Genomic DNA, 27,201 nt, shown 5'->3' with positions numbered 1-27,201 from the left:
CAATAGGTTTCATAAAAGTGCCATTGAACCCGCTTGTTTATTCGTTTTCGCAAACTCCGAAGCTTCATTCCTTTCCTTATCCCGGATGAGCCCCCAGGCTGCCGTTACATAACCTAAGACTTTAAGCAATTTTAAAAACGTTTTTTTTAGTCAGTACGCATTTTGTAGCGTGAGCTGCACTGGCCACAGTCTCGCCGTTTCGCGTGCTTCCTCCGTCGACCATACTGCGCATGCGCAAGTGACGTCATTGCGCACAGCTGGCGCGCCTCGCCGCGCGCGTTCGCCGTCGCTTCGCCGCGCGCGCTCGTCGCTGACGCTGCGGCCGCCGGCGCAGAGCCACGTGACGTCCCTGCTCACGCTACGTATATCCTGGCATAGCAGAGCTAAGCCACTGCCAACTTTTTTTCGGCATGGTATTGTCAGCGGTTTAGTGCATAAGATTATGGCTAAGGCGTGTGAACTAGGAGTAAGTGAAATTCTTGCTTCGGCTACTTGGTTCATGCTTGAAGATGCAATGAAAACAGCGCGACGAACGAGGACAAAAGCAGGACACCCCTGACAGAACCAGGGCCACTCGGACTTGAGTATTTTGCATGCGCGTCTACCGCGTCCTGAACAAGGGTTCAAAACGCCCTAGATGGACTGTACTTTCGGTGGCGCCAGTTCTCTTCTCAAGCAATACGATACCACTAGAGATTGACCTTCGGCGCTTTGAAGCCATCTTCAGGACACACTAGACGCGTATGCAGAATACCCAAGTCCGAGCGGCGCTGGTCCTGTCCTGTAGGCTCTAATTTTGTCCTTCTTCGTCGCGCCATTTTCATTACATATAACTGGCAGGCTCGTTAAATAATATTGAACATTTTGCTTTTTAATTAGTACTGTTAGGCTCGTTAATTACTGCCTGGTGTGTACCCCAGCCTAACTAACATCCGTATCAGTATTTAGAGTTTCCGAAATGGGGTTAGCCTTGCCGCTGTGGCCCAACAAATTTTGGTTGTTTCAAGGAGCTACGCACACTGGAGGCATTGCTTTGCCGGCAAGCTTCTCGAAAGCGCACGTACTTTGGAGCGATGAAGCCCAAAATTTGTAGCCAAATTGGCTTTCCCCCACTAAGCTGATTGCAATTGTATGACGTTGGAAAGAATCACGGACCCGTCATAGCAGCGGTTTGGTCCAAGATCCTTCTTCCAAGCATTTCACCCCTGAAAAGCCGAGCATCAGGCAAGCTGAAATCTTGATTGGGAAACTGGTAGGTATACTGGGCGGCACTCTCGAATGCGATGCGGACGGTCTACCTCAGGGCTTCGGCAGTGGCCACCTCATTCAGGCCAAGCATTCCAGGCACCTGTGGATCGGTGGATCTACCACATGGCAAGAACCAGGAATCAAGACAGAGTACTGTCTACTATGAGCTGATCAGTGGACGATAGTGAGTTATATACCGTATGTCGCCCGACAAGGGCTAGACAGCAGCATAGCCAGGGACCACAGGGGTGTAGAGACAGCATTAGAACTAATCAGCTGACAGGCCCAAGAGCTTATCAACCCGCAGTTCACTGAAGATGGTTGCTGAATTCACGAGCCAAGCAGCCACCATTGAGAAAACCTTAGAAGCCCGAGCCCGTCATTTCCCTCGACAGCTCGAAGTGACCTCGACTGCCCTCTGTATAGGAAGAGCTTCGCCGCCTGCTACCATCTTCCAACCATCCTCAAGTAGCGACCCTTGACGATATCGTACGCGAAGAAGTGCAGCATGCGCCATGCTCGTCGTCATCGACGCCTCCAGCTGAAGCTCCAGCCTTGACCTACGCCGCTGCAGTGCAGCCCCAGCGACACCAGCTGTTCTCGAACGCCGCCTCCCTGCCCTCGCCGCCCATACGACCAAGCACCAGGAAATGCGATGGATTTCCGACAACCGCCCGCTGCACTTACATTGCGGCGAAGCCGGCCATATTCTTCGTCACTGCCACCGCATCGGTTTCCGTGACGCACCACGACCACGCTTCGGCCAATGTCCGCAAGAAATGGACGGGTAGTTGCGTCGAGAGGAGTATGCGCCGAACCGCCTTTCGCTCTCACCGTCGCCGTCAGCCTCGCATTTCGCATCGCCACGCAGCCGCTGTACGAGCAAGGTCCCCCAGCACCCGTAGGCGAAGCAAAAGACCTATGGAGGTGAGGTTGCTGACGAGCGAAATGCCGAAGGTCCTTCAATGGCCATACCGCGTGAAGACGCCACCCCCGACACGCCGACGCCGCATACGATAACCTCGACCACGACGCGAACTGTCTTCAACACGACGCTGCCACCCAGAGAAGCTTCGACGACACGCCCTACCCACGTTTCACTTACGTCGAGGGCGACGTGCAAAGCAAGAGCCAGGACATCTACTTCGAAGCGGATATCGACGACCGCAAAGTTACCGTCTAGTTGACACAGAAACCTATTACTCGGTGATGAACGGCTCATTCGCTGCGCAGCTGAGGAAAGTCAGAACCGCTTGGGATGGCCCAAAAATTCGCACTGTAGGGGGCCACCTCATTAGGACGATGCACAGCGCGAGTGGCTGTCAACGGACATACCTATCCTGCGACCTTCGTTGTGCTACGGCAGTGTTCCCGCGAAGTGATCTTGGGCGTGGATTTCCTTGATAAGCATCAAACCATCATCCTGCGATCCAAGCTGATCACCGTATCAACGGACGAGGCCATCACTCTGGAATATCGCGTTGCCCTGAGTGTCCTGGAGGAACAAGTGAGCGTCCCACCCCGCTTAAGCGTCATCATAATTGTAAGCGCCACGAAAGCCAATAACACTGAAGCCGTCATCGAAGGGAACATGAAATTGCTTCTAGACCGAGGAATCGTCATCGCAAGAGGCATTACACATTTCAGCAATGGCCAAGCTGAAGCAATGCTGACTAACTTCAGCGAAGAACACCGGCACGTTGGTAGGGGAACGACGATTGCTTTCTTCGACGAAATATCCGATGTGCGAGAATTCTTCGCCCTCTCCGACCCATCCGGAAAAAGTTCGCCTGTCGGAAACAACTCGCCCACTTTCGACATCAACCCACCGCTGCCACGGAACAAACAAGACCAGATCCGCAATCTCCTTCGAAGCTACAGCGAGTGCTTCTCGTCATCGCCGAAGGTCCGACAAACGGCGATTGCCAAGCATTGCATTATAACCGACCAGCACGCCCGACCTCTCCGCCAAAGCCCCTACCGAGTGTCGCCGCGAGAACGACAAGCCATCAGGAACCAAGTGGAAGAAATGCTGCGCGACGACGTTATTCAGCCTTCAAAGAGCCCCTGTGCGCCACCGGTTGTCCTACTGAGAAAAAAAGACGGCACACTTCGATTCTGCATTGATTACCGCCACTTGAACAAAACTAAAGAAGGACGTCTACCCCTTCCCCCGCATCGACGACACACTGACCGGCTCTGCAACGCCAGGTATTTCTCATCGATGTACCTCAAGACCGGCTACTGGCAAATTAAGGTCGATGAAAGAGATCGCGAGAAGACCGCATTCATCACTCCAGATGGCCTCTTCGAGTTCAAGGTGATGCCGTTTGGTCTCTGTTCCGCACCAGCGACATTTCAGCGAGTAATGGATGCAGTGCTGGCAGGCATGAAGTGGCAGATTTGTCTGGTATATTTAGATGAAGTCGTTGTCTTCGCCTCGAACTTTGAAGAGCGCCTAAGAAGGATTCGAACAGTACTGGACGCAATAAATTCTTCCGGCCTAACCTTGGAAAAAGAGAATAGTCACTTTGCCTATGAAGAGCTGCTGTTTCTATAGGGCACATCATTAGCATGGAGAGAGTCGCCCAGACCAGCAGAAAACAACCGCTATTGCACTGTTTCCACTGCCGACCGATAGGAAAGCTGTGCGCAGATTCCTCAGACTGTGCAGGTGTTTGCCGATGATTTGTCAAGAACGTTTCGCGCATCGCCAATCCTGTGACCCAACTGACAAAGGCAGACGTGCCATTTAAATGGGAAGCGCCGCAAGCGGAAGCCTCTAAGGAACTTCAGCATTGTTTACAGTCCCCACCGATCCTCGCGCACTTTGATGAAGACGCCGAGACTGGAATTCATACCCACGAAAGCAGCGTTGGTTTAGGCGCCGTCCTCGTTCAGAACACCGACAAACTGGAGAAAGCAATCGCATACGCTAGCCATTCTCTGTCCAAGGCCGAAGCTAACTGTCGTGTCCGGTCGCTGTGTTGAATGCAGCGAAAGACGCACACGGTACTTTAAGACTTCGTTTATTTAAAGCCGATGAGGGTGCGACCAGCGTCGACCGAGGCAGGAGCCGAACTGGCCGCCCGAAGAAAGGAGGGAGCGGAGAAGCGTCCACGGGAGGGAGTGGCTTCCCAAAACAGGAGGAGGATGCGGGGGCGCACCATGGGGGGGCATGTGGTCGTTAGGAGGAGGATGCGAGTGGTCGTTAGGAGGAGGATGCGAGTGGTCGTTAGGAGGAGGATGCGAGTGGTCGTTAGGAGGAGGATGCGGGGGCGCACACACACAAAAGCAATAAGGGGACACAACACTAACTATTCGACAACTGTGAAGGAGTGTCTTGCCATCATCAGTTACGTCGAAATTCCGTGCCTACCCGAACGGCACACCGTTCAAGTTTGTCATCAACACGCACTGTGCTGGCTTGCCAGTTTGAAGGACCCCTCCGGCCGCCTTGCTGAGTTGAGCCTGCGCCTCTAGGAGTTTGACGTCACCGTCGTTTGCAAGTCCCGACAAAAGCACTCTGGCGCCGAATGCCTGTGACGAGCCCCTGTAGATGCACCGCTGCTGAGCGACGGTCAGGACGCCTCCCTGGGACTCATTGGCTCGGGCTCTTTTGCACAGCAGCAACGCTTGGAGCCCTACATAAAACGCCTCATCGAATACTTGGAAGGCAAGGTTTCTTCATCTCCTGCCTCGTTCAACGGAGGATTGTCTTCGTTATGTGTGCAGGATGATGTCCTCGGGAAGAAGAACTTTGCAGCGAACAAGACAGCCTACCTCCGTGTTGTACCTGCAAGTCTGCGCAATGAATTTCTTCAGGCACCACACGACGAGCCGACAGCTGAACATGTCGGGTTTTCTCGCACCCTTCGCCGCATTCAAGACAAGTATTACTGGCCCCGATTGTCTGCCGATGTCGCACATCTTGTGAAAACCTGCCGAGATTGTCAGCGACGATAGACGTGTCCAACCCGACCAGCAGGATTTATGAGTCCCATTGAAGCCCCCTCGAGATCCTTTCAGCAGATCGGCATGAACTTGCTTGGCTCTTTCCCGATGTCAACGTCGGGAAATAAGTGGATCATTATAGCGACCGACTACCTGACCCGCTACGCCAAGGCAAAAGCCTCACTGGACGGAACAGCAGCAGAAGCAGCCAAATTTCTCGTGGCGTGCATTCTTCTGCGACACGGTGCTCCCGGTGGGCTCCTCACGGACAGAGGAGCATCCACGGCGGAACAGACGCAAGCCATCTTGCGTTATAGCCAAACCAGCCAGCAAGGGACAACTGCATACCACACGCAGACCAACGGACTGACCGAACGCCTCAACAAAACCATCGCCGATATGCCGATATGTATTTCGATGCCGAAGAGAAAACCTGGGACGTCATCTTGCCTTACGTAGTCTTTGCCTGCAACACCGCAGTGCAGGAGACCACCCAGATGACGCCTTTTAGGCTCCTCCATGGCAGAAAGGCCACGACCACGCTGGACGCCATGCTGCCGAACGTTACCGAGGAAGATAACGTCGACGTCGCTGCCTACCTTCAACGCGCAGAAGCCCGAAGACTTGCCCGATTAAGGATCAAAAACCAGCAGCGGACCGACGCCAGACGCTACAACCTACAAAGACGCAACGCGGAATACAAGCCAGGAGACCGAGTCTGTGTTTGGACGCCCATCCGCCGCTGAGGATTGAGCAAAAAGCTTTTGCGCCGCTATTTCGGCCCGTACAAGGTTCTTCGTCGGCTAGGTGAATTGGACTATGAAGTCGTCCCTGACGAAATGTCTGCATCCCAGCGACTCCGCGTACGACCAGAAGTTGTCCGTGTCGTCCATCCAAAGCCCTATTATTCGGGCTAAAGGACGGTGTGTTTCCACACTCGGTGTTTATTTTTGGACAATCCGTTTTGTTTGTTTGTGGTAGCTTATGTTTTAAAGCGTCGCTTCGATGCTTTGGGAGGGGATAATGGCGCGAATCTTTGTAGTGTTCGTTCATTCATCAAAGCTGCAGGCACGCCGCTTTATCGTTTTGTTTGTGATGCAAGACGCGACCAGGTTTATCTCGATCGATCGCATCCAGGTGGAGTCGATCCCTGCGTTGTTGCAGTGTGTTCGATTAACTTTGCACGCTTTATCTCGAAAGTTCGCGATCAGCTTTAAAAAGAGCACGGCCGAGAGCGGCGGGCATTCGGTTAGTTCGACGACCGCTGAGCACGCCTGTTGCTACGCCGCCCGCCGACTCATTCAGTTCTTTGCGTGCTTCAGCCCAAATAGAGAGTTTTGCTTAGAAGCCATTTTCGTTGTCTTCCTGCTCTCCGGACTGCAGTCGCCACTAGCTGACAGTATGCTATCCTCAGTGTAAATAACTACCTAACGATTGACACAAATGCTTCCTCTTATCGCGAAATAAGGGTTTGTATTGTTCGATCTGTGATATGTAGTAACCTAATGCCTCTTCTGCTGACCTACTGTAGTTCTTTTTTTCTTTCTCCGTTTTCATCGCAATAGTTTGTATGTCCCTCCTGCAATGTGTGCTGTCAAGTGTAATCTTCATTATATGCCCGCTGGTGTTAAAATGACTGGTTTAGCAGGCCAGTCAAGCTTGCAAAGGCCAGCTCTTTTTCCGCACTGCGCATGTACAGCGCGCACACGACAAATAAGGATTTGATTCGATTTGAAAAAAATCAATTATCTCACTAGCGATGCCTTCTTTCAGTATGTTCCACAGGAGTTCCCCATTCAGGTCGTGGTAAGCAAAGCTTATCTCCGGAAAGGCTACATAAAGAGATCGATTTTCCGCCCTAGCTAATTCTACGCATTGGATAAGCACAAACACGCTATCATCTAAGCGCCCAGCCCTTCTGAACTCGTTCTGAATTTCTCAGAGTGTCTTATTACTAGCATCCATGATTACATTTTTAAATTCATCGCCAGCATTGCCAGCCTGCATGACATAGATGTTATCGTAATTGGTCTCAAAAATCTTATGCGCATCCTGTCTCCTTTCCCTTTATAAATCAAATTCATTCCACCGTGTTTGAAGTTTATTTTACCACAAAGCAAAAATTGATACATGAGATGTGGTAAGGAAGGTGGAAAAAAAGCTACACATTAGTAGCTTGACTAGCCCTCCTTCCAATAACTGACAGCGGACGCTTTGACAAAGGGGAGTAGCACAGATTAACGCAACAAATATCACGACCACGAAGCTAGTTTGCAAACAATAGACATCAAATTCAAACAACTCTATTACATAAGAAATTGGAATGAACAGTGAAGTATTAGCAAGCATTATACAAAAAGTGAATACAAGTCAAGTTTAGAAAGTGCGCGCAATTTCTCTGTTGTGAGGTGGTATTTATTTAAAATCTGTGGAATGGTAGACTGAACCATCTAAAATCCATAATTCGTGCGAGATCTTGGAACATGCCACAGTTCTGTATGCCTCATTAAGCGTAAAGATGCGTTACTTTTCAAATTTCCCAATGTTGTGAGAGTATGTGGGCCTTTACGTATTTCAGATTTAAGTGTTGACAGTACCTTAAAGTCATACAGGTTTTGTAATTTCACGATTTTGAGTTTAGTGAATAATGGAGATGTGTGAGCATCATAAGGCTGCTTTGAAATCACTCGTAGAGCTTTTTTTTTCAACTATTATTAGGTTATACATTGCCTTCATGGTGCCATTTCCCCAGGCAGTAGCGCAAATGTGATTCGAACAGGGCTACATATATTAGACGGTTTTGTTGGATCGAGAGCAAAAACATACACTTCCTTAAAACATACACAAACCCTTCGAGACTTTAGTGCGCAGGTAGTCAGTGTGATGGTCCCAAAGCATAAATTCATTAAATATTACTCCCAGGGATTTAGCATTAGGAGAGATTTCAATAAGTGTTATTTAAGTGTAGCATCTTATCAAACGTACGTGGGACGGATTTTGGACAGAATAAGACAGCTTTTGTTTTAGAACAATTTATTAGTAATGAATCACCGAAAGACCATGCACTAAGTTTACTCAGAATAAGATTTCCACGCTTTATTAGGTCATTAGCATCTGTTCCTGTTAAAAAGATACCTGTGTCATCTGCATACCAATATAATTAGCGGAGTTTTCAATGATTACGAGATCGTTTATATATATAATGAACAAAAGCGGCCCCAGGATACTGCCAGTCGCCAACTGTGGCAAATTTTCCTATTTCTGATCACTGTTTTAATGATTCTCACAACATTTCCTTGCGTCTTGCACCAAGTGGATTAATAAGCTTGATGTGCGGATGACCCATGCGGATGTGTATTTAGGAATATTTGGTTCCGCCTTTTTCCAACTAAGACCAGTGAGTTTTAAGTTGCTTTCTATTATGTTGACCTGTGTTACTCCCATGATGTAAAAATCGGCTTTGCTGTGTTACTCCCTCATTTGGGGAGATTACACTATCGTCGCTCCTAATTAAATGACTCATCTATAGGTCATGTGTTGTTCACTGCGTCATCTCCCTCTAAACATTCCCCCTGGACAGCTTGAATCCGTTCCTGCTTTCTTTGCTTGCTTCCCAGACGGCTTATATGTTTCCAGAATTTTCTTGGCCACCTTTATTGGCATCGCGAACTTCAGCCATCCAGCGATTTGTCGCCGGCTTTATTTTAACCAGGACAAGCATCTGTACTTCCAGTTACGTTTGTGGATAAGATTCCAATTGTCTTTCTGCTCTTCAGATAAATGCGCATTTTTGCCTTTCTGTGTTCCTTTGAAGCTACCCGTCTTCGTTGGATGGCCTCCTTAATTTCCTTGTTTCACCAGCTTTTTTCTTCTTCTTTTTCTTATTTTTTACAGCGCTCTGTCACGTCTACTTCTTTCGTTTTCGCACTGATGAGTGGCTCTCATCGTAATCCCACTTTTCCATTGGGCGTTTCTCTATTGATTGCTCACCGCTTGCTGCTGTGAGCGCTATTTGTTCGTCGCTTAATTTTGCATTCTCCTTTTAGCTTCTCTGCATTTCTCTTTTCATTTCACAACAATTAAATGAAGTAATTACAACTTTCTATAAGAAAGTAGATTTTGCCAAAAAGTTTTCGAGGAAGATAAATAACAAAACTGAAAGAGCAAAGACATGGTGGAAACCAGAACTGGAGATAGAGAGAAAAAAAGTGAGCGCTCACAGAAGGCGTTATCAGAGAGCTCAAGGTGACATAAGAGAAATTTATAAGAAGGTATATAAAGAGGCAGTTAAGAAATAGGGACAAAATATAGGGAAGCAAAATAGAAATCGTGGAAAGAATTATGTGCTCAAACAAGCAAGAATCCATTCACGCTTCCATACAAGTTAGCAGCTAGTAAGATCAAGAAAGCAATAATAATACCTAGCATAACAACTCAATCAGGGACTCACAAAAACAGAATACGAGGCAGTGGACTTCATTCTCAGGAGTTTGTACGATTAGTCGATAATAACTGTCAAGGAGTACAGGCAGAAGCTAATTATGAGGCAGATAGCAGGGAGACAGTATCAGAATCTGGGGAAGAGAGTAATGGTCAAATAAGTGTAATGGAAACATACTGCGACATAGACTTCTCTGAAGAAGAGGTTAATCGTGTAGTGGCAACACTAAAAAAAATTCATTGCACCAGGCCCCGACAACCTTAGAACATACTTCATTCAAGAATTATATGAAAAACAAAAGCATTTTTTTATTAACATAATTAATTCGGCACTTAAATTAGGGGTTATTCCAGACATGTGGAAAATAACTAGAACAATGAAAAATCAGACAGTATAAATTCTTTCCGACCTATAGCTATTAACTCTATTTTTGGAAAGGTACTGGAAAAACTATTGAATGATCGGGCATATTTCTACCTAGCAAGTAACAATCTTCTTCCAAGTAGACAATTTGGGTTTAAACACAAAACTTCGGCAACAATGGCATTGAGTCATCTTAGAGGGAACATAGGAAAGGAAATGGAAAAATTTAAGAAGGTATTAGTCATATCACGTACTTGATATCAAAAATGCATTCAATCAAATTAACGAAGAAAATATAGAACCGATACTCAACAAAGTGAAGTTGCCTAGTAATGTAAAAAATTACCGACGATTACGTTACTTCCTAATGCGAAATTTGAGCGCAGCAAGTAAGCTGTTTCACCTTTTCGATAGATTGAGGCAAATAAATCGAGCAACACATGTATGCGCTATCACAGAATTTATTTTTTATTTTTCACACGTATTCCTTTAACAAAGACTCCACTAACAGTTCTTGACAGTCATGAAGGAAGCTTTGTGGTCGGAGAAATAGACTGATATATGTTCGACTTGGTACAGCAATGCTTGATTCTCAAAGACGAGATGTATACAAGTGCCTCGCGAGGTTGTCACAGCCGTGGGACGCCTTACGAGCGAGAGGAACGGGATGTTCTCCCGCATAAGTGTTAGGAAATTGCTGTTTGTCTTTATGTCAACATTAAAGTCCCCCACTACTAACATCGGTGTGGATCGATGGACGGTTAATGCGAGTTGCAGGAAGTGCACGACGTCTTTCGTGAGTGCGGTAGGGGCGAAGTAGGCAGCTACTACCAGCAAGCCGTTGGGCAACTTTGCGGCGCACAGTTCGCCAACTTCATATGACATGCCAAACATTTCGACTGGTATTGCAGAGAGACCTGTGCGCAAGTAGATAGCGACTCCCGCCGCTCTGTTGTGGTCTGCGAGCACCACAGCAGTATAGGAAATCTATGATTTCGAGAGGCTCTTCGGGATCCATCCAGGTTTCAGCAAAGCAAGGTACAGAGGAATGGCGCAGAATGTGATCGTGGTGTACGTCCTTGGCATGTGCGGCAAGGAAGCGTACGTTAAGAATGTGGTTGTGAATGATGAATCAAGTGCTGCCAGCGAATGACGCGTCCATTGGCTGTCTGCGTGTGTTACTGATGTGTGGTTAACATGTTAAGCTTCGCCTGTAAGAGTGGAACGCGACAGCGTCTTGCAACGCTGCCAGGGAGTCCACAGAACGCCATCGCCAATTCGGCTGTACGCCTTGCTGGACGGTGAATTTATTTTTTGAGGAAAGGAAATGTATCTCTCTCGCATATCTGGGTGGAAACGTGCACCTCGCCGTAAGGGAAAGGGGGAAGATGGGAGTGAACGAAGACGCCGTATTAGCTAGACGCGCCTTTGTTCATTCCAAACCATTCAGCTGGCATTACGGAGTGGCTATCGTGCTCGTATCGCACTCCGGAGACCCTGGTTCGATTCCCCAACTCGACCAATTTCGTTCTCGGTTTTATAGATTTATGCGGTCTAACTAGAAAGGTTAATTAGGCTATTTCATATTTACATTATTGCATTTCTATCCATCGTGTTCTGTCATTAACCTGTCAATTGTTGGAACTGTCTAGGATGTTCGACACAACGTATATGAAACGAGCAACGTCTTACTGAGTGTGGAAGTGCGTGGTGGTGGTGGGAACGCGGCTTCGTACTTATCTGTTTTTTTTTCAGCAGCGTCTCCTTCCGCGGACGCTGTTGTCGCTGCGGCGCGCGTCTTTCTTTTCTATTCTTCTGACCTCTTCATTCTCCTCTATATTAATTAGGTTAATTGATTAATTAAGCAATTAACTAAACTCAGTCCAAATTAGTTGCAGCATCACTATACGATCCCTTTGATTGGTTGCATGGTTACTAGCCAAAGTACAATTGGCCCCATTTGAAATTCGCGCACTGTGACGTCACGAGCATTTCTACCAATTGAAAAGCGTGACATTGGGGGCGGAGCTGGTTACGAGGCCGACGACGACGCGAAACCCAGGAACGGACGCCAAAGAGCTGCGCTCTAAAAACCTAATTTTAGATACATTAAGGAGCAGAATAATAAGGTATGAAACAGAGAGCGTTAAAGTACATATGCCTTACAGAAGGGATCCCCTCAGGGGCCTCGTCTAAGCCCGCTGCTTTGGAACCTATCATGGCGGAATTATTAGACACTTTCAGTTGCTGCGTACGCTCACTACGTTCCGTACGCTGTAAAGGACACCCCCGTCACACTTATAGTTGGCCGTACCGCCGCAGAGCAGTCGCGTAGCGCGTTGTGTTGTGTCGCCATCTAGTGACAAACACTGAAAGCGCTGTAGCGCTCGGCTGAACATTTTTCAGTTTCTGACAATATGAATAGTATATTACTGTTTTTAATGCAGGAAAAAGTGTATAATGTTTAATGGAGTGCAAAAGTAGGCACATGACTAGAAAAAAAAATGGCTGACGCTTTGCTAAGGTTAAGCCTAGTCAGATGCGAAGCATATTGATGGCTAGGCTTGGTAATACATGGCTTTCCTTGGTTGAATACTTGGTCATTTTAATACAATCACTAGAAGCCTTCGTCGTGGGGGAAGACAACGGCATGGCTACAGCGGAACGCCGACTAACCCCGAGACGCGCGTTGGGTGGGCGCCTGGATTTCCACGGAAGCCGCGGCCGCCTGCCCGGTGGAGCGAGCGTTTCACCTACACCGAGTGTGAACGCGCGTTCGAAATGCGCGGGAATGCCGCTCGAGGACATTCCGGCGTCTGTGCGATGGCATCGTTCTCCCTCTCCCAGCGCGTGACGGCGATCTGTAGTGACGTCATTGTGTCACGTGGTGTGACGTCACCATACCATGTGGTCTGCACGGCGTGCAACCGCAGCGACGGCACAAGTTGGAGCCCCGTCTCTCATCTGTCGTGATGTCATTGTGTCACGTGTTGTGACGTCACCATACCACGTGGTCTGCAGGGCGTGCGACCGCAGCGACGGAACAAGTTGGAGCCCTGTCTCTCATCTGTAGTGACGTCATTGTGTCACGTGGTGTGACGTCACCATACCACGTGGTCTGCACGGCGTGCAACCGCAGCGACGGCACGAGTTGGAGCCCCGTTTCTCATCTGTCGTGACGTCATTGTGTCACGTGGTGTGCACGGCGTGTAACCGTCACGAAGGACTTGGGTTACCTATTGTAATATGCTTCCCATAAAAATTATTCGACAGGTGCGGCTGCTATGACGTGTGGGGTTTAAATGGGGGAGATATATACGTTCTCCCCGTTTAAGCACGGCTGACTCAGTTCAAAACCACGCTGACCCCACCCCGTGATCGCGAGCGCTACTGAGCGCACGCCGACCACGGCGGGCCGTGCTCTACGGGAACAAAGGAACGACACACTGGCTGACACAAACAAGGCATTTATTGCTATAGCAACAATAACGCCAGCTAGCAACAAAATACACTGAGGAATCTAGGATGTCCGACTCACCAGCACGGCTACGAGCGAACGTCCGCCCACGGTAGGGCAAAGGGATAAACTCCGAGGTCGAGCGGAACGGGCTCGGCGGGAGTAAGTTCCGACCAAGAGGCGCCCGTCGACGAAGAGCGAAGCTTTGCGCGTGAACGCCCACACGCTATCCTGTCCCAGGGAGAAGAGGCCCCGTAGCTCCCCGCGAGCGCGCAGCAAAACGCCATCCGTGGCGCTGGTGTCGCTGCGACGCGAGCGCCCTCCCCTGTTAGTGGAAAGTCACCGAACCGAGAGGAGTGCTTTGCGGAGGAGCTAACCACAGGGAACTAGCGCGTTGAGGGAAAGCGAACGCAGGGGACGAAAGCGTCCCCACATCCCCCCAACCTTAAATAGACCCCCGCGCCTGCAAATTACATGCTATGGAGGAGTCTCCTGGTCTTCATGCACTTGAGGCAGGTCTTGCAGCGGAGGTCACGCCGACAGCGTGCACGCAGTCTTCCGCGGTATTCCGAAGGTGGCGTGAAGGTCTCCGCTGGGACGACTCGCATGGCCCGCGGACTATGTGCCCGCAGGCCCGCGAAGAGGAGGGCCGGTTGACCACTGCAGTCCAAGATTCCGCAGTAGTCGCCAGGGCAACAGCAGCCAGAGGTGGCTGCTGTCTGGTCTCGCCACAGCTGCCCCGGATGGATGCGGTGAACAGGATACAGGCCGCTCCGTCGCAGCAGGCGGCAGCGAGACGATGTGCACAGGACAGCAAGCCGCAGTGGCTCCGCTGGATCTGAAAGATTGCCAAAACACACTCCGCATGCCTTTAACGTAGGTCACGGGAGGGGAAACGGCGTACACAAAGGCCTGGTGGCTCAATGCTCAACTCGCTAGCAAAACGTGTCGGGCGGCCGTGCAACGCAAAGTTCGAGTGAACAAAGCCCTTTCTTGAGTTGAACGAGAATGCTCAGTTCATGCGAGGTTAAAAAAAAACGGGTGGGGCAGCAAAGTGCGCCCCCCTCTCAACACCACGGTCCGGTGGTCGTGTCACTTTTGACAAGGTGCAGGCAGCTATGAATAGCCTTAGGCCTCACTACCACTGTGAAGGTCGACGACCCCCAACAAAAGAAAGACCCGAAACGGGTTTCGTGCGCGCAGCCGCGAGGAGACATCAGCGTTGTGGGGTGGTCCTCCCCGCTCACTGCACGAAGCAGCTGCTGAGTGATCGGCGCCCACCGTATCGGACGGTGTCGGAACGCCCGGTGCCGAGCTGCAATACCAGCGAGCTCGTAATGGCACCCGTGGCCCCAGGCCACCCGGCTCCCTGAGCCGCGACTCCCAGAGTCGAAAAAGAGACAGCGAGAAAATATATACAGAAAACTCGGACCACCCACGCGGCTTCCGTACTCACTCGCTTCGGGCTCGGCAACTCCGCGGGCGCTAGGCCTCGCGCTCCCTCGATGCGGACCAAGTGGTTCTTGAAGAAACTCCAGGAAGAAAACTTCACAAAAAAAAACATGCTGGGCATGTCGAAAAGTTCAAACATGCTGCAGCGCAATACACCTCGCACTCAAGAAAGCATGCCGCAGGTCCTAGCGATCAAAATTCACTCTAGGCCTAGCACTTGTCAAGTCCGGACAAAGAGCGTTCCACGAACCGAACAGACTGTCGTCTAATGTTCCAAGAGCAGGCCCCACGTTGGGCTGCCAGATGTGGGGTTTAAATGGGGGAGATATATACGTTCTCCCCGTTTAAGCACGGCTGACTCAGTTCAAAACCACGCTGACCCCACCCCGTGATCGCGAGCGCTACTGAGCGCACGCCGACCACGGCGGGCCGTGCTCTACGGGAACAAAGGAACGACACACTGGCTGACACAAACAAGGCATTTATTGCTATAGCAACAATAACGCCAGCTAGCAACAAAATACACTGAGGAATCTAGGATGTCCGACTCACCAGCACGGCTACGAGCGAACGTCCGCCCACGGTAGGGCAAAGGGATAAACTCCGAGGTCGAGCGGAACGGGCTCGGCGGGAGTAAGTTCCGACCAAGAGGCGCCCGTCGACGAAGAGCGAAGCTTTGCGCGTGAACGCCCACACGCTATCCTGTCCCAGGGAGAAGAGGCCCCGTAGCTCCCCGCGAGCGCGCAGCAAAACGCCATCCGTGGCGCTGGTGTCGCTGCGACGCGAGCGCCCTCCCCTGTTAGTGGAAAGTCACCGAACCGAGAGGAGTGCTTTGCGGAGGAGCTAACCACAGGGAACTAGCGCGTTGAGGGAAAGCGAACGCAGGGGACGAAAGCGTCCCCACAGACGATAAACGTACACAACGTTGGTTAGGCTTCAAAGGTCAAAAATCACCTCATTATCTGAAAAACAAGGGGCATTTGTCCCTCATATTTTGGCTTGTGGGTGAGAGTAGACAAAATAAAAGCTAACAGCACAGTTTAGAGCGAGCCATCGCGTTGAAGAAATCAGCGGCGAAGTGAAATCGGTCCGAAGCGGGCGAGATGGTCGCGCCATGTTCTCTACGCAGCACGTAGCGTCCCGCGTTGCGTACGCTACGCTGTGCTTTACAGCGGGCGGGCGTCCGCAGCGCGCGGCTAGATACGTTGCGTTCTGCGCATGCGCATTCGTTACCCGCGGTGTCGTTGCGTGCGCAAGCTCACTGCGTACGTCCAACTAAAGGTGTCTATTAACTCAAGAAAAATCACCAAAATTTGAAATCCAAGCGTTTGCAGATGATATCACAATAACTGTAAATGGTAAGTCACGTCTGGAACTGGAAAAAAACAGTGAGGAAGCCCTCCAGGAAATTTCAAAATGGGCAAAAGATAATCGTCTTCAGTTTAATTATAGTAAATGTGAATACTTACTAGTAGGAAGAAAAAACTATCAGAAAAGACCACCACAAATCAAATTAGATAATGTTAACATCCAAAGAGTAAAAGAAATGAGAATTCTGGGAGTGATATTTGATGAAGGCATGTGATTCTTACCACACCTAAAACAAGTTCAGGAGAAGGTTACCTCGTTAACGTTACGACTATCAAAATTCACAGGGTCAAATTGGGGAATGACACCAGGGTACCTAAGACAAATATACAATATAAGAGAGCAATCGAGAGGATAATTGTCTATGGATCACCCGTATGGTACACACAACACTCACACATGATCAGGAAACTGAAGGCTATCCAAAGAATATCACTATTAAAGATCTGCAAAGCTTATAGGACTACACCTAATGTATCATTAAACATACTGTGCAATGTTTCACCAGTTCATCTTATCATTGGAAAGAAAATCGTTTTTACAACATCATACGCAACAAAGAAGATTTTGAATGGGATAACCAAGTTTTTAAGTGGGAGGAAATTGCGCAAAGAATGGACAAGTGGTCAATTCACCCAGCAAAAAGACAAAGAATTCCATTTGGCAAACAAATTGAATCATCAGATTACCAAATTTTCAGACGGTTCGGAAACTGAAACAACAGTTGGGGCGGCCTTTGTGGTTTACGATAAAAAGGGGGAGGTGGTGAACTCTCAACAATTTAGGCCACCAAAACATGCAAACAATTTCATCGCTGAAGCGACAGCTATCAAAGAAGCAGTGCGTTATATTAGAGGCGTGCGAGGCAATTCTCAGCATCACCAAATAATTACTGACAGCCTTTCACCTCTACAAGGACTAAGGAATCCACACAATGATAACTTATTTATAGATCAGATTAAGACACTACTTAAAGAACAAAACAATCACAAGATAACCTTTACCTATGTAAGAGCACATAGAGGAATTATCGGTAATGAAGTGGCAGATCATTTGGCAAATAAAGCGAGAACACGCGGATTAGATGTAACAGTACCAATAACAAAAAAATTCGTTAAAACCGAACTCTATAAAGAAGCTCAACACAAATGGGAATTGTATTGGCAAAAATTTGAAAAAAAACTTACGCATATCAATGGATCCCAACAGTTAAAAGCATTCCAAACTATTTCCCCCACCAATCATTTGTCGTCTCAGGCAATTAGTGGCCACGGACGATTTTCATATTATTTAAAGCGATTTAACATAGGTAATCAGGACTGTCCGTGTGGCAAAGAGGCAGACTCCTTTGATCATTTTATTACAGATTGTGAAATCACAAAGGGGTTATCAAAAAAATTAAAACAAGTTCTAGCAATCACAGCACAAGTAATAAAACAGAAATCGTCAAAAACAAAAAAGCCTTAAAGGTCATAGAAGAGGTAACCGCACTCATAAACGAAAAAATGCTAGTATGTAAATAAGCAACAGGAAAACCCTAACCTATGATTCCGTCTCCGGACGGAGGAAAGGGGAGATAACAGTGAGGCCACCGGTGGGCTATGACACTTCAGTCGAAAAGAAAGAGAGCCCAGGATCACTCTGAGAGACCAAGCATGGTGAGCAATCACTACGGATCAAGTAAAACAAACATATCAATCTCTTCCACGGCTCCCTTCGGGTTGAGCAGCTCACACGGTGGGCACCAAAGGCAACAGCTCCCTTGGGGTAGACCGGCCCACCTGTGGACAACATAGGCCACGAGCTCCTTTTGGGCCGAATCTGCACTCAGTGGATCGTCAAGTAAATAGCTCCCTATGGGTTGAGCGACTTCACTTTGTGAAGATATGCCCACTAGCTCCCTTTGAGGTGAGCATCTTGAGGCATCGGACAATTTTATTCCTTCCCTTTGGGGTCGAGCATCAGTCTCAGGGTCTTTGACCCACTCAGGATCAAAAGACGATCCTCTAAGGGCAACCACGGGATAAAAAAACTCACCACCATGGCAATCTCAAGTTTGATTCCCCAAGCCCCGAGGAGGCATGTTCTGCGGTTAGAGGTAATTAAGTAAACAACATCATGTGGAACTGGAGTTATCTTGGTTTGGTTTGGTTTATGGGGTTTAACGTCCCAAAGCGACTAAGGCTATGAGAGACGCCGTAGTGGAGGGCTCCGGAAATTTCGACCACCTGGGGTTCTTTCACGTGCACTGACATCGCACAGTACTTGTGCTGTCATAACAATAGAACAATAAGAGAAGGGATATAGTGTAAAAAAGAATAAAAAAATGTTTGGCTTGGTTTGGTTTATGGGGTTTAACGTCCCAAAGCGACTAAGGCTATGAGAGACGCCGTAATGGAGGGCTCCGGAAATTTCGACCACCTGGGGTTCTTTAACGTGCACTGACATCGCACAGTACACGGGCCTCTAGAATTTCTCCTCCAAAGAAATTCAACCGCCGCGGCCGGGATCGAACTCGCGTCTTTCGGGCCAGCAGCCGAGCACCATAGCCACTGAGCCACCGCGGCGGCTATAAAAAATGCAAGAACAGCATCAGTACTACAGATTTCTGGCAAGTGCTCGACAATAAAACTACAAGTAGAATAAGAAGTACAGAAATTAATGGGTAGCATACAAAACGATGGCTGCCCCATTAGGGGAGAGCAAATTAAATTAAATAACTAGAAATTATTACACAGTGTGTTTAATACAATAGTGAAAATAGGAGGGAATAGACGTATTAGGACAAGGGAGGAGAAGGATGTGAATTGCGAAACACTAATCATGGCCTTCGAAGTGGAAATACCTCTCAACTTTCTTATTCAACAATGACAGGAAATAAAGTAGCAAAAGTAAAAGAATTAGTTATTCGAATTAATTGAAAGGAGATAAAGGTCAAATTATACTAACAGAACTTTTTATTTGACTTCAGACGGGGACTGTAGGAGTCAAGAATTCAATAAGTAACCAGGCATCATAAAGCAATATTCTTCGTACAAAAGCTAGCGCAAAACACGACACACACAAGAAAGGTAGACAGGACAACGCGCTTCCTGTCTACCTTTCTTGTGTGTGTCGCGTTTTGCGCTAGCTTTTGTACGAAGAATAATGCACCAACTAGCCCAGCAACAAGTGTTACTTGAGTATCATAAAGCAAGACAGGACATCTTTATATTCAGCTTACATACTACTTTTTATTGTTTCCGACAAACTATTTATTAATAAACTAGCAATAGTTTTTATTACACTTCAGTTCACCTAACAGTGTATCCAATTTCAGATTATAGGAAAAGATTCCTTTCAAAATGGACAATAGTTAAAGGTTCACTGAAGAGGAATCTGAACTTGTCTTTTTTGCCGCGGGAACTCGATCTACACGTTCCTAGCATTCTTAGAAACTGCGACTTATTGCCCTGTGTGGCCAATTTCCCTCATTAAATCGAATTAACGTCCGCCTCCCGCCCTTTTTTTTTGAATTCTGCCTCGTACGGTGGGTGGAGTCGACCAACGCGTGGAGTGCCTTTCACCCAGTCCCGTGACGGCTTGCCGCTCTGCCATCGGCGGAGTAATACGTAGTAGTCCGTAGTAGCAAATAGTCCGCGCATATTTTTATTTCTGCGGGCTTATTTTGCGGCTATATTATCTGCGAATGAAACTATTTATTCATGGAAACCTAAAAAACAAAATAAAGCGAAAGCAAAGCCTCCACGGAGCTGGCTGAAAGGAACTTCACGCGTTGGTCTACTCCGCCCATCGTACGAGGCTGAATTGAAAAAAAAGGGCGGGAGCCGGACGTTAATTCGATTTAATTAGGGAAATCGGCCATACAGGGCAATAAGGTGCAGTTTCTAAGAATGCTAGGAACGTGTAGATCGAGTTCCCGCGGCAAAAAGACAAGTTCAGAATCCTCTTCAGTGCACCTTTAACACGAGTTAATACAGTACTTATTTTCTTGTTTTATGTATTTTTTATTCTTCGTATCCACTATTTTCTTTTTCTTTTATTTCTTTTTTTTAAATATATGTGACTACTAACTTTCCCACTAATTTTCTTTTCTTAAGGGGAAACTAATGCTTTCTTGAGTTTTCCAGAAGGAAATCGACTACCCGGGAAGACGGAGCGATCTTCAGTACCTGGTTACAGTTTCCTACGAGAGCATCTTAACACGAGGCGACAAACAGGAAAGAAATACAAGACTTTTGTTCATCAAGAGGCCAAGATTAGATGTGTCATTAATGCAGTTAGAGAAACAAGAAAAATCAAGATACATGTGGGTCAAGATTCCAAGATCGATTAGATGTGTAATTAAGTAGAAGAGAATAAATGCCGCTGAGCGCCCCCCCCCCCCCGCCCCCCTCGGCTGTGGTTTCGCTGATGATGGTAGACCCCCCTTTCTTTCCCTTTTTTTCCTTTTCTGCAATGCAAAATTGTCTTTTTTCTTCTAATTTATATTATATTGGTTTAAGCCCGTTGTGCTTTTAGCGGTGCGCTATTATTTTTCATTCCTTTTAATCGCCCACTCTAACTTTTGTACGCAGCCATGAACTGGTGGCGCCATCGTCTTTACGGCCTCAGTCGCACGGGAGCAGAGCTGCGGGGTTTTTTCAAGTTTTCATCATCAAAACTTGTGAGTCATCAAATCTCCTTTCATACTGCAGCTTCATAAGCATAACGCGCCATCTAGTGCAACAAACCTGATCAAAACCGGCCCAGTATTTGCCGAGAAAAATGTGTTATTTACATCGTGTAGTCACATGGGAAGACTAAGCCTAATCGGGGTTCAACATTGTCTCATGTCTGAAGAATCAAGCGGCCGAGCGATCAAAAAATACTACCAGAAGATCAGAAAAAGACTAGCGACGCCCGATCAACAAAAAGGAAGCATCCGAATCGTTGATTTCTAAGGAAATCAGCCTGCAAACTCCTATAGTGGCGGCGGCCTCCCCACCAAAGGCGCGGCCATCTTGAACAAGACACACTTCTCGGGGCGAAAACTGGATTAACTTTTGAACCACTTAACCGATTTTGATCATTGACCACTTGTTTTGCTCAGAAAAATATGGAGAATCGTGCTGCAATGTCATTTCGCGTGTAAATGCTTTTCTTGTTGAGAAACGAGGCAAATGACGTCATGACCAAGGTTTTCCAGGTACGGCGTTGCCAGGCAGGCAGCCGATCCCACCTAATTTGGGGAATTGGGAGAAAAATGCTCTAAATGAGCTGAAAAAAATATTTTTTGGAAGGAGAAGCCCAAGTACAGTGAACTTGAATATTGGGTAGTGTGCTCACTCCGCGCCGGCTCAATGGGGGAGCGGTGGCCCAGCGAATGTCGACAGGCTTCTGTTTCGCGGCGCCGACACGAGGTGGCGCCACAGTAGACTTCACGGTAGGATTTGCCGCCGCTGTCAGTGAGCCGTGTGTATTTGTGGGCTCGTTGATGTTGTGTTGTGCGGATTTGCGCTGGTGTGAGCGCTTCTCGTGGGGTCATTTCACGTTTTTGTTCACGTATGGTGCCAGTGCTTGTTCAAGCTTGCCCAGATAGCTGCCTTCGAATGCAGTGTGAAGGCCCTCCAGATTCAAACTTGGGTGCCTGCGCATGACCACGATGAGCACGTAGCTAGAAGTGGCTGTAGACTTGTTTTCTACGTAACAGGGTATGTTCCACGGAAGTGTACATTGAAGACAATTTGCCAAATGTGCATTACCTCGCTTACAATGCAGTCTCCCGATGAAAACTGTTTCCTTGCGAGGCTGACAAAATACCGCGACCACGGAGGAGTGCTGTACGCATCGGCGCAGCTGTATGGATTTCTCCTGAAGCCTGAATACCTCTTCACAGAAAACCTCACAGAACCAACTTCTTTCTGGAGTCTGCTTCTAACCACTTCCAACACATCAAGAATGCTTTCGGAATGTAATTCATTGCAGTGAAGAAAAACGCGAGCTGGCGAAGCACCTTCAACTGTGCCGTTGCTAACGCTGCTCTGAAGTGTCAGAATAAGTTGAAGGAGAAAGAGGCGAAGTGTTTTGGTTTGCGGGGTTTTGACGTCCCAGAACGACTCAGGCTATGAGGGACGCTGCAGTGAAGGGCTCCGGAAGTTTCCACCTCATGGGTGCAGGTCACTGTAACCTGGGGCTCGCACAGTACACAGGCCTCTAGAAATTCGCCTTCATCGAAATTCAGCCGCCGCAGCCGGGATCGAACCCGCGTCTTTCGGGTCAGCAGCCGAGCGCCACTGAGCCACCGCTGCCAGAGGCGAAATGAGCGAGCATAAATGCACGCAGTGATGACAAATCTGCCTCATTCTTTTTTTTTTCAAATATCAGTGGATGCTGCATGGCTGTCCAAACAAATGTGAAGGCATTGTTACTGTTGTGTCTAAATGGTTTCGGTGCGCGCGCCTCGTGTTCAGCGCAAAACGCCAATTGTAAATAATAATAATAATAATAATAGTAATAATACTTTATTGCGCCAAATATTTAAAAAATGTACAGAAATCCGGCCTGCCAAAGCCTCATAGGGCTTGAGCGGCAGAGCCCGACAGGCAGCGGAACCGCGCAGACATACACACAGGCAAAAAAAAACACATTCAAAATAACGGACATCAAATTAGTATGACGGTGAGAACAAAATAGACACAAGACTCATGTTACATGAAGGAAAAAAAAATCCTCATCAGATTAAATCGCAAGGAAGAAAAACCAAAGTGGTATGACAATACCTCAGATCAGTGCAATAAATACTGCAGTAACCAATGAAATCACAAGATTTACTTGACAGGTGGTAAAGCACATTTAAGGCAGACAGCTGGGCTAGTTGGTGTTTAGATTGAGAGGACATAGTAGTAGCGCTTAAAAAACAAGGACGACAGGTTAGAGAAGACAGCACAGGCGCTAGACATCAACTGACTTTATTCCCGAGAACAACAACGAATTTGTAGGCGACAATCAGGAGCATAAAAAATCAACTTTTGAATCGCATGCGTGATGGCACTTCCCGATACAAGAACCTCAAATCTTTAGTGCACAGATAAACATTCGGTTTGCTCACGCAGGTTTGCCGTTCCGAGTGAATGAGAAAGGCTTCCAATACTTCCCGCTCTTTCTGATCTGCACTGACATAAATCACACGTGTCTGCTCAAGCAAAGGGGTACATTTTTTGTCATCATGTTTACAACGTTTGCAATGTGCCGCCAAGTGTCCCGGACCTGATATCGCAGCTGCCAAATTGTTATGCTCCATGAGGCGAACATTGATGCAACGGCCGGTTTGGCCGATGTAGCACTTTCCGCAAGATAGCGGAATCCGGTAGACCACATTGGTCCTGCAGGCCATAAACGGCTTCCCATGCTTGATGGGGCATGACAGCTTTCTGTTGCAATCATCATTCACCACTCTGCAAAGTTTGCCGAGTTTGTTAGGTACAGTAAGCACTACCCTGATATTGCCTTTCGAGGCCACCTTTTTAAGGCGGTGAGTAAACTGGTGAACATGGTGAACAACGCATCTTGCCCGTTCGTGAGCGACAAGCTCACGAACGGGCAAGATGCGTTGCACTGCCCTATGTTCACCAGTTTACTCACCGCCTTAAAAAGGTGGCCTCGAAAGGCAATATCAGGGTAGTGCTTACTGCACCTAACAAACTCGGCAAACTTTGCAGAGTGGTGAATGATGATTGCAACAGAAAGCTGTCATGCCCCATCAAGCATGGGAAGCCGTTTATGGCCTGCAGGACCAATGTGGTCTACCGGATTCCGCTATCTTGCGGAAAGTGCTACATCGGCCAAACCGGCCGTTGCATCAATGTTCGCCTCATGGAGCATAACAATTTGGCAGCTGCGATATCAGGTCCGGGACACTTGGCGGCACATTGCAAACGTTGTAAACATGATGACAAAAAATGTACCCCTTTGCTTGAGCAGACACGTGTGATTTATGTCAGTGCAGATCAGAAAGAGCGGGAAGTATTGGAAGCCTTTCTCATTCACTCGGAACGGCAAACCTGCGTGAGCAAACCGAATGTTTATCTGTGCACTAAAGATTTGAGGTTCTTGTATCGGGAAGTGCCATCACGCATGCGATTCAAAAGTTGATTTTTTATGCTCCTGATTGTCGCCTACAAATTCGTTGTTGTTCTCGGGAATAAAGTCAGTTGATGTCTAGCGCCTGTGCTGTCTTCTCTACCCTGTCGTCCTTGTTTTTTAAGCGCTACTACTATGTCCTCTCAATGTAAAGCACATGCATGATGTCGTAAACCCTCTAATTAATGTATCGCAGCATCTTTTTTATTTTGTATTTAGTTTTTGCCCGGCGAACACTTGGAGGTAACCTGTTAAATTGAAAGGGAACGTAATAATCTCTTAAACGCCTTCCATATCTTGTAGACCGTCGGGGAATACAAAAAGGTTCCTTCGGTCGAAGAGACCGAGTGGGAACATACGGAATCTTATAGTCACTAAGCCAAAAATGTTTCAGGACGATCGTTTCCATCAAAAGGCGATCAAAATCAGGTAGAGAAAATACCTTAAAGAGATCAGAATTGGAGGGAAGGAATTGGAATACCCCCCCCCCCCCCCTCCCCTCCTTGTACTTTGTCTCACTTACATGTCTCCGTTCTACCTATCGTCACCCTGCCCCTCAGTTTTCTGTCTGCTGCACAGGCTCCTTGCGAATAGAAATAATTGTTGCCGCCGACACTCTCTCCATTCCGCGTTTGTCCCTGGCATGAATCAAATTCCTCTGCACCACATGCGACTACTATTGACTTTAAGTATTAATAGCAAAAGCTGTATGCCCCCTCGGTGTTCAGTGCATTATAACTACACGGAAACATTCAGAAGAGCAAGTTGCTGGGCTAGTTGGTGCTGTTGCATCGTGGTGGAGCAGCGCAAAGGACGGGACACAAGAAACAAGGAAGGACGTACACAGGCGCTGTACGGGACACAAGAAACAAGCGCCTGTGTACGTCCTTCCTTGTTTCTTGTCTCCCGTCCTTTGCGCTCCTCCACCACGACGGAAACATTGCAGGCACCAGTGACAATACGGGATCATCCCTGCGTGCCAAACGTATACTGATAAAAATTTCTCACGCAGCCCCTCATGCAATCAATGTCCCTTGTGGATCTTTTAGCAATAAATAAGCATGTGCACATGCCAGAAATTATGTTCCATTCAAGATCCGCCTAGCCATTTCAATGACACCCATGCGAATGTTGCGATAATAATTCAATTTGTAGGCGCGGCTACCACGGCTACTGCGACGCCGGCCGAATGCGCCACGCGTTTTCACCCGTGAAGACGCGTGCAGCGCCACCACGCGCCATCGCGCCCTGTCGACACCGGCGGGGTCACCCCGATCGGGCCTGTGAGCACACTACCCAATATTAAGGCGGAAGCCTTTTATGTCTCATCGTGGTAAGCAGCAGTTGTCGACAGAAAATGTCACGCTTTTCAATTGGTGGAAACGGTCGTGACGTCACAGTGCGCGAATTTCAAACGGGGCCAATTGTACTTTGGGAGCAGTACAGCCCCGTCTGTTCTCTCTGTGGGCACCAAAAGGCAGACACACCACACATCCTATACTCATGTACTCAAGACAAGCCATCGCACAGTCTGCAGCTCTCTACCCAATCTCAGTGGGAGGCCGCGCTGCTCAGCTCGGACCCGGAGGTTCAACTTCGAGCCACAGAGCGAGCCGAAGGGGTCGCCGAACGACATCGTCGGTCGGCCACCTGGCGTCCGGCCTAGAAGAGGAGCCCACCGCGGGGAGGGGAACATGACCCCAATCCGCGCCTAAGACCTCTTCTTTAATAAAGTTTACCTCCTCCTCCTAGTAACCATGCAACCAATTGAAGGGATCGTATAGTGATGCTCCAAGTAAGTGGGACTGAGCTTACTTAATTGCTTAATTACCCAATTAGCCTAATTAGATTTACTAGTCAGGCCATATAAATAAAACCGATTAAGAAATTGGTCGAGCTCAGGAATCGAACCCCGGTCTTCGGCGTGAGAGACGAGCATGCTATCCACTCCGCCATGCCAGCTCCATGGTTTGGAATGAGCAAAGGCTCGTCTAGTGAATACGGTGTCTTCACTCACTCTCATCCTCCTCCGTTCCCTTCCGGCGAGGTTTAGGTGTCCACCGACAAATGAGAAACAGATACATTTCCTTTCCTCAAAAACCAATTTACCGACGAGCGAGGCGTAGAACCGAATGGGCGATGACGTTCTATGGACTCCTTGGCAGCGTTGCAAGACGCTGTCGCGTTCCACTCTTAGGGGCGAAGCTTAACATCTTAACCACACATCAGTGACCACACTTTAGGTCAAAAAAGTGCCCCCCTGAATTTTGTGAGACAGTTACTGCGTAATTTCCTTTCCTCAAATACAATTTTCATTTTCTTCATTACGGTTCCTCTTTATCTATCTTCTTTCACTCCCACTTCCTCCCTTCCTCTACGGTGCGGTTCAGGTGTCCACCGAGATGACAGAGAATAGACAGTTTTAGCCAACACCCTCTAAAAACTCTTAAGGCCTCTCCAGGCCCTCCTTTCCACACGTGCTACGTCACGCCAAGTGTCCGGCTGCTCGCCGAGCGCGGCTCCGCTCGGTTGTCTCCCTCGATGTGCTCGCGCTTGCCCGGGCAAGCACAGACACGAACGCGGTCTTGCAGTGAGCGTCTAGCTGCTGCCAGAGTCTTTCAGTCTGGCGTTGATTTCATTTGTTTTCGGTCCTCGCACGACTGTATCGTTCCGTGTGGCCGTTCCTTGTGTGGCGTGCGTACCAGTGCTAGCTCTCGCCTGGAGTTAATCGCTGAATGCCTGCCGTGTTGTGAGTACAACTTCGTGAAACATGGGCCGGTGCTGTGTTCCCGGGTGC

At 48.2% G+C, this 27,201-nt stretch overlaps 2 protein-coding genes across 2 annotated transcripts in view; one reads left to right on the top strand and one right to left on the bottom strand.

Annotated features, from left to right (window-relative positions):
• LOC149367496 (uncharacterized) overlaps nucleotides 1-20,619 on the top strand; it is a 200,006-nt gene extending 179,387 nt beyond the window's left edge. Inside the window, exon 6 of the mRNA XM_089555839.1 lies at nucleotides 20,414-20,619. The gene's annotated coding sequence lies outside the window, so the exon portion shown is untranslated. The remainder of the gene's footprint in view (nucleotides 1-20,413) is intronic.
• The window catches only part of LOC149367494 (uncharacterized), a 99,414-nt gene that overhangs the window by 28,586 nt on the left and 43,627 nt on the right, over nucleotides 1-27,201 (bottom strand). The window lies entirely within an intron of this gene.

Source organism: Amblyomma mixtum, chromosome 1 (genome assembly GCF_055824585.1).
Source record: "Amblyomma mixtum isolate Tamu chromosome 1, ASM5582458v1, whole genome shotgun sequence".
Lineage (NCBI taxonomy): Eukaryota > Metazoa > Arthropoda > Arachnida > Ixodida > Ixodidae > Amblyomma > Amblyomma mixtum.
This window is presented reverse-complemented; position numbering and strand designations above follow the sequence as displayed.